The following is a 7,975-nucleotide window of genomic DNA, read 5'->3' as shown; positions in this document are numbered from 1 at the left end:
ATGTAAATAAAATAATTTATGTCAATGATAATGATGAAGAAATCATGCATTTACAAATCTGTATACTTTTATTAGTTATAAAATGATTTTATATTTAAAAAATCCTAAAACATGTTCAACTTGTGTGTAATATCTTATCATTATAATTATGCATGAACGACATTTTTTTCTTAAATTTCCCCTTTATAATATCAAATGTTAGAAAGTTAATTAGAAAATGATTTCTAATTATTACCAAGTTTTTTTTTTTTTGTTACCCATATATTAGGTGTGCTGAAGAGACAATCACAACACCTTCTCCTTAAGAGACAAGTTATAAATGTATGAAGGTTTTTAACAACTCGTTAAATTATTAAAATATTTAATTGTTTTTAGCACAACACGCGCTTTCTACACTATAAAATCATCAACTCATATTCTATTTGTAACATGTAAAGATATAGAAATATGTCTAATACTCTCACGTATTTTATTACTTTTATTGTATTGGTTACCCTATTTCTTGGTCCAAAGAATGTTTATGGTGAGCTACTTCCTCAAGCTTTTCAATTTTCCTTCTTTTGTTTGTAGTTACTGAATATTTTTTATTTTTTTTTGGTAACATTATTTTACTCAATTTTTCATTACAGCATTTCAAAAATGTGTCACTACTGCTGATTGTCTAGTGCATGCTAATACCTGGTATGAATGCATTAATGATTTTTGTATACCATTTCCGATTCCGAAAGGATTCAGTAGACTTACTCCGTGAATGGAAGAACGAGCAATTATGCTAGCAATAAATATATGAAATATACCCTATACAAAAATATTTCGTAGTTTCCATCTAGTTAATCTTCACACACACAATAATTGTATTTTTATATTTATCTTATAATTTATAATTTCACAATCCTCGCAATTATGGCTTTGTATTCGAAGATGTTGGTAATGAAATGAAACAAAGCACTAAATAATATAATAATGAGATTGTTTTTTCTTTCTTAATTTTGTATTTATTGAATTTGGCCTCCATTTTAATTATATTGAGTTTTCTTTCATATATAATTCCACCAAGAAAATTGTTACACTTTTAATTTTCGAAACAGTTCAAGTCATATTTCATGATGAGAGAGTCCATTAGTTAAATTATTTCTTCTAGGAAGGAATTGTATTGATTCTAATTATTAAAAAATATTTGTTTAGAAGTTATGCAAGATGGAACTAAACTCATACAACTTATGAAGCCTTTTAGAGAATGGATTTTGACTTCGATTGTGGTACTCGATGGGATCCTAGATTTGACCCTCAAGTTGTTGGCTACATTGAAGGTGTTGAAACACCCCAATTTTGGGAGTGTTGAAGTTGAAAATATAACCTCTAAATAAAAATAATCTTTGAAATGACTACTCTTGTTCACTTATGTGTAATGTCGATAATTATTTTTTATATATATAACTATGTCAAAATCAACAATAGTAAAATGTTGAAGCAATTTTCATAGCGTGTGCATAACTTATCCTGCTAAAGTCGCTGAGTGTTTCCTGAACAAAAATGCATAAAACTAAGTACACTATTATTCTTCTTAATTTTAAAAGATAATGATAAACGACCCTAATAAAAAGTTACAAGACTTGAAAAGGCCCCTAAATTTGATGAAATACAAAACCACATAACACATAAAAGGTTTAAACACATAACCTAATATCAAAACAAAAATGAACCATCTAGAAACCCAATTCCCAATACTCCAATCACAGGCCCTCCATCATCAGGAACTCAGGTGAAATCTATGTTGTTTTTCACTGATCAATGCTTTTTTTGCCCAAACAAAAACACGTGTAAATATCAGCAATTGAAACACACACAAACATATATATATGTGTGTGTGTGTTTTGCTAGAAGACATCTTTTATGAATGTGGTTTTTAGCAAAGTTATAACTAAAAAGTGAAAATCACACCTTGAGGTGTGGATTGCTAAAAGACACACACACACACACACACACACGGATATATATATATATATATATATATATATATATATATATATATATATATATTACACACTTAACAACATATGAGACTTTTAACACACTATCCGAAGATCATTTCGGTGGCGCTATGAGAGAGGAGCTTGTGGTGGATAGAGCAAAACTCTTAGCTTGGAAGTGGTTCGGCTAAGTGCCCTGCTAGTTCCCGCACTTATCATGAGTGGGAGGTGCAACCCGTCCTTTGTTGGAAGCGGTAGGGTTTTGTGGTGGTGGTTTTCCTAGGGTTCCGGGGGAGGTTGGGTGGAGGTTTGCTGCCTCATCCTTTCCGACCTAGGTTCGATGATGAACGAGAAAAGTCAATGACGATGCTCCACTATAAGCTCCTTAATCTCAAGGACGTCATGAGCAAAAGTGTGATGAATGCGTACACGAGGACTTTGTAACACCCTAAACTCTCAAAGCGATAAATTACGCTAATGATACGGCATATCAAGAATTTAGATGTTACTTCTTCAATAAATCACCAAGCATACATAAATAACAATTTTCTCAAAACATCGCATCGGAATAAAACATCATTACATCAATATTTAAATAATTCATCTCAACAGTCATCCAAAATAAAACAAGTCACCAAGTAGATATGTCATCACACAACTCATATCATCATCAATACATAGTCTCAAAATCTCCAACGGACAAACTAAAGATAGACATTAAAGACCGATCCCTAATCGCAGCCCTAAAGTCTAAGACACCAAAAGAGATAAACAAGGTAGCATCCAAGCTATCCTCGAAGCAACTCGCCAAAGCAAAGAAAAGCAACTATTCTTGCACACCGTCTACCCATCTATATGGATAAGAAAGTCGATCAACCGAACAACCACTAGGGGTTAGTCCACAATTCATAATAAGCATAATCAAACATAAGCATTCAAGGATTCATGCATAGAAAATATACATACCCAACATTCCTAGAATACTAACTCCACATGCATATTATCCCCCATTCCATCATGGTATCACACTTCTATCATGGTATGGCAAGCATATTCATTTTCAATCAAGTCCTCAACATAAGTTCATCACTTAACAACATCAATCATATAAATCACATAACCTCTTGTCTAATAGACTCAACAAATACAATTCATCATTTCAAAGCATAGATAGAGAAATTATCATTATCAAAGGAATCACCAAATCACACACACACATCTATATATACACAATTCTCACCGCATTACCATTACCAAAATAATTATCATCAAATGGTTCACCAAGTGTATACGCTCAAGCAAGCAAGTAAGACATACGGTTAGAGCCTGGTTCGGATATTCACAACTATCAACAAAATCCACCAATGCACATATACACCAATCCACATAATCACAACATTCACTAAATTTCACCAATGCACAAATTCACCAAGTCACATATTCAATTATGACACGACTCACCAAATATTCAAATGCATGTAATGTTCTAGACACTTCTAGATGCATGTAGCACTATTGGATTCCGGAGATAATTTTACCGTTAACGAATCCACCGGCATAATAATCACCCCGCATTTATGCTCGCGTAAGCTATGTAATAATCACCCCTCATTTACATACTTCAAGATCACCTCATATGACTATGAATGCATGGACTTCAAATAAGGACTTGACAATGCATAAATCACCCCATAGACATTAACATAATAATCACCCCGCATTTATGTTATTCACCAACAATTGCATTATCAATTACTTACATCCATACAATCAACAAGTCATAATCACAATCAACATCAAAACAACATAATGTTTATCACCAACATTCATCAAATAGTCATCACCAAAATAAACACCTTCACCTCATAATTCACAAGTCATATTCAACAAGAATCATCACGAAACCACCAAAAGAATCAACATCACAATCACCAACAATATTTAACACCTCAAAGAAACGATCAAGTCTCAAATTCACATTTCACCTAAAGACGGACATTTAGCCACATCATGACATTCATCAATTTAAACACCCAATCCTTAACAATTCATTCACATTAAACCATACTTACATGAATTCAAAGTCTCTTACTAGTTATCCGAGCATAAAACATTAATTTGACAAAGTTCGTCTAAGTTTATGAAAACTAGCATTTTCCAACAAATTTTCCAAAACCAAAGTAAACGAACTCAAATGCCTCAACCGAGTATACACACAAATCACATATAAGTGCAGTAGTGTGTACACATACGTTTCATAGGCCAAACCCGACAAATATCTAAATTCCCTAAGTTCGTATCATTTCTTTCATTTCCTAAGTTATCGCATACGTTTCATAGGCCAAATCCGACAACTATCTAAATTCCCTAAGTTTGTATCATTTCTTTCATTTCCTAAGTTATCCGACAAAACAAATCAAACAAGTTCGAATGCCTCAACTAAGCTTACACACAAGTCACATATGAGTGCGGTAGGGTATGCATATACATCTCATAGGCCAATTCACTTCAATCCCAAAGTTTCACAAAGTTCGTATCATTTTGTCGTTTTTCAAATAATTCAAGTTTTCAAAGCAAAACCAAGTTAAAGCCCATGATTCCCATCCAAAACATTTTTATAAACCATAACAATACTAGACAACCCTAGTCCTACCCTTTTTCCTTGAGAAATCGTGTTTTCGGCAAATTCAATTTTTGAGCCATTTTCAAAAAGTTTATGATACGATTCACAAATCCAAGTCCAATCTAACTCAATTGATGTTACCAAAGGTTTAGAAAGCTCAAATACATTTAATTACATCAAAAGAATCAGTTTGGAACCACCCGGATCAACCCCGAATGCCGGAACGCCCAAAACAAGGAATGTTGTCACCGAGCAACTCGCTCTAAGCAAGATTTCTCGCTGCGAGCGAGTTTTCTCCGAACATTTCCCCGTTCTGGATGAACTCTTATGGGTTTACACCATTTTCCACCCAAAATCCTCAATTTTGATCCCTTTAACCCCAAATTTGACCCCACAACTTATACACTTGATTACAAACATAAAAAGGCATTCAAAACCACAAAAAACATCAGATCATAACACCAATTCATCTCAAATCATCATCTAGTTCACTTTCACCAAAAACCACCATTTTCTCATTTCTCATTCAAACCTTAAAACAACCTCACCAATTCAAACCCAATCCACACATAAGCTTAACAATCATTAATGAAGTGAATTCAAACATATTTTCAACAACAATCATAAACCAATTCATGAGTTTCACTCAAATAGTCAAAAATCATGAAAACAACTCAACAACAACAACAACAACTATGAAGTTTAAGATATTAACAAAACAAATCCATGAAGTTTATCATACCCATAATTCTACTTGAAAAAGGAGCACGAATTTTATCATTTAAAACCACAAAAAGTCACAATTATAACAAAAGCACTTAAACCCACAAGTAGAAAAAGTGATTATAACTTAATTAGTGAAAAAGAGACTATCCCCCTTACCTCTACTCTTCAACACTCCAATTCCTAGCTTCGGTTTTTCTCCTGGTCACCAACCCCAAGCTTTCTCTCTCTAGTTCTTATTTGTTCTTCAAGATCTCTTTTCTCTCTCTAACTTTATCTTGAAATGTTTGTGAAAATGAGTGAAATGAAGGTTATGACCTAATTTCTCTTAAGACTAGTGTTTATATAGTCACTACTCAATTGGGCTCAACCTTATTTGTCTTAATGGGCTCAATATTCTTACTATCTAATTCACCGAGTTACGACACACTTAACCCGTTAAAATAACGAATAGTTACGATCTCTAAATAATTACCCCATCTCACTAGTAACTTAGTAAAAATAATAATTCCCACTTAAAACACTAAAAATAATTCTCGTAAAAAAATGACTAATTTACCCTTGCTCACCAAATGACCAAAATACTCCCGAGGCTAAAATGACAAATATACCCTTCTCGAAGCCAAAATCCACTAATCCCGAATAAAATACACACAGAGACAATTAATCACATACAAGCACATATAAACACACATAATAATTAATTAAAATAATTCTAGCGAAAAACGGGTTGTTACGGACTTCAAATTCTAAACTTCTCCATTGTCTTATCATGTTGGATGGTCACAATAGGCATCTCTCTTATCAACTTTACTTAGAGCACTCTTACAAGGGAGTAAGTTTTGGTTATAGGTAAAGAATTTTCATTGAGTGTCAAATGTGTTTTAACTTCTCCTTGAAAATTACCTCCTACCTTACCTTGTGTTTGATATGTTATTCTCATGTTACCATTGTAATATTATGCATGAGTAGTTGTTTATCTTTGATTTTATTCATCTCTTGTTTCATGTTATATTTTCTCTATGTCATGTCTTGCATGCTTGCACGTAATTCAATCGCAATTGTTTACATGCTATTTGTTTTGTGGGGTGTTCTCTAAAATCTTGTTTGTTCAAATGTGCTCAAAATAAATTGCATGGTAACTCCTTTTTCTTGTGTTGGGCATGTGTTTTGTAAAAAGCACCTATGCACCATCTCTCTTTGACATTGTTAAAGGGGGAGGTTATTTCATCATGATTGTTGTTTCGTTCATGAAATTTGGTTGTCATGTTTATGCCCATGTTTATGGTTATTGGTATCCATGCTTGTTGTTATCTTTATTGTTGATTTTATGCATGTTCATTTCTATCCTTGCATGTTTATGTCGGCTTGTTGTGATTGCTTACTTGCGTGTTTCTATCATTTCCTATTTTGCTCCACTTTGGTTACTATCCCTTTTGACGTTGTCAAAGAGGGATATTATGTTGATGTATTCCTTCATACGTGACTATATCATATGTTATATATTGCCATGTTTATTTGCTTGTTTGGTGTGGTTTCTTGTATGATATGTTTCACGGGGAGATTAGCCCACATCATCAACATGCGTTTGACATCATCAAAAAGGGGAGATTGAAGATGATATTGCTTTAGTTATAGGTTTTTGTTTTTATGATGTCTAAATAGATAAGTTTATTTGATGATGTTTTTCATGTTGATTAGCCTTATCTTAGAAACTTGTTAAAGCACCTAGCAAGCCATGTCTCATTGTGTCATGTGATCCCTTGATGTCTTGTGTGTTGTCATGTATAGGAAAATCCTTCCTTGAATTGCTTGATTCGATTCATGATTCATTGATTTGTATCAAGCATTCCTTCGTCCATTTTTCTTGTGTCACACCTTTTGAATCAAGTCAAATTTTCATGAATAGCATCACGGTGAATCGATTCATAGTTTTCATGAATAGTATCACATGAATCGATTCAAATAATGTTGAATCGTATCATGAAAACTTTCGACTTTGGTTGAATCGATTCATAAGATTTTGAATCGTATCAATCTTCATCCGGGAACATTTGAATCGATTCAAAAGGTGTCCGACGCGTATCAATCTTAATAGTCATACCTTGCTTGTCATTTAGTTGTCTAAATCGATTCACAAATTTAGTGAATCGATTCACTATGTTGTTTTTGGCCAAAATTTTGCACTTTCCACCCTTTTCTATATATACACACTTCCTCATAACACCCAAACCATTGAATCATTTGCATATATTCTTTCTAGGTCTCAAAAGCTCATAATTCATAAATTCTTCAAGATTAAACATTTTTTCTTAGAATCACTTTGTGTTTAGAGTCATATAATTTTCGGGGTGCTAATAGGGATTGTAAGTTGGTTCTCACAACGAAATTTGTTGGGCTTAATCAAGGTTCCAAAGTGAAGTGAATAATCTCCTTCCACCTCCAAAGGTCCTGGGGGTTCTTTCAAATTCTTCTTGTGTTCAAGGGGATCCATTTACCGGACGTAGCATTGAAGAGTTTGAGTTAAGAGTTCGAAGGGTTGCATGGGTAAATTTAGGATTTGAAGACATCAAGAAGCACCAAATTCAATGGTTATTTGATGTTTGCGGGAGTGCTTACACGGGGTTGAAGAACTAAGATAGTTTCAAAGAACTCTTGT

The 7,975-nt window shown here is 33.4% G+C and overlaps 2 long non-coding RNA genes across 2 annotated transcripts; one reads left to right on the top strand and one right to left on the bottom strand.

Moving 5' to 3' along the window:
- The first annotated feature begins 289 nt into the window (after nt 1–289).
- Nucleotides 290–987, top strand: LOC146922339 (uncharacterized). Its single transcript, XR_015012418.1, has 2 exons — nt 290–523; nt 630–987. It is a non-coding gene; the product is annotated as an uncharacterized LOC146922339 (long non-coding RNA).
- Nucleotides 988–2,460: 1,473 nt separating this feature from the next.
- On the bottom strand, nt 2,461–5,615 carry LOC146922338 (uncharacterized). The gene is made up of 2 exons (XR_015010846.1): nt 5,476–5,615; nt 2,461–2,821 (listed from the first exon to the last, which is right to left on the bottom strand). It is a non-coding gene; the product is annotated as an uncharacterized LOC146922338 (long non-coding RNA).
- Between the last annotated feature and the right edge of the window lie 2,360 nt (nt 5,616–7,975).

Source organism: Medicago sativa, chromosome 5 (genome assembly GCF_051527215.1).
Source record: "Medicago sativa cultivar Bolivia chromosome 5, Bolivia_mono, whole genome shotgun sequence".
In the NCBI taxonomy this organism is placed as follows: Eukaryota; Viridiplantae; Streptophyta; class Magnoliopsida; order Fabales; family Fabaceae; genus Medicago; species Medicago sativa.
This window is presented reverse-complemented; position numbering and strand designations above follow the sequence as displayed.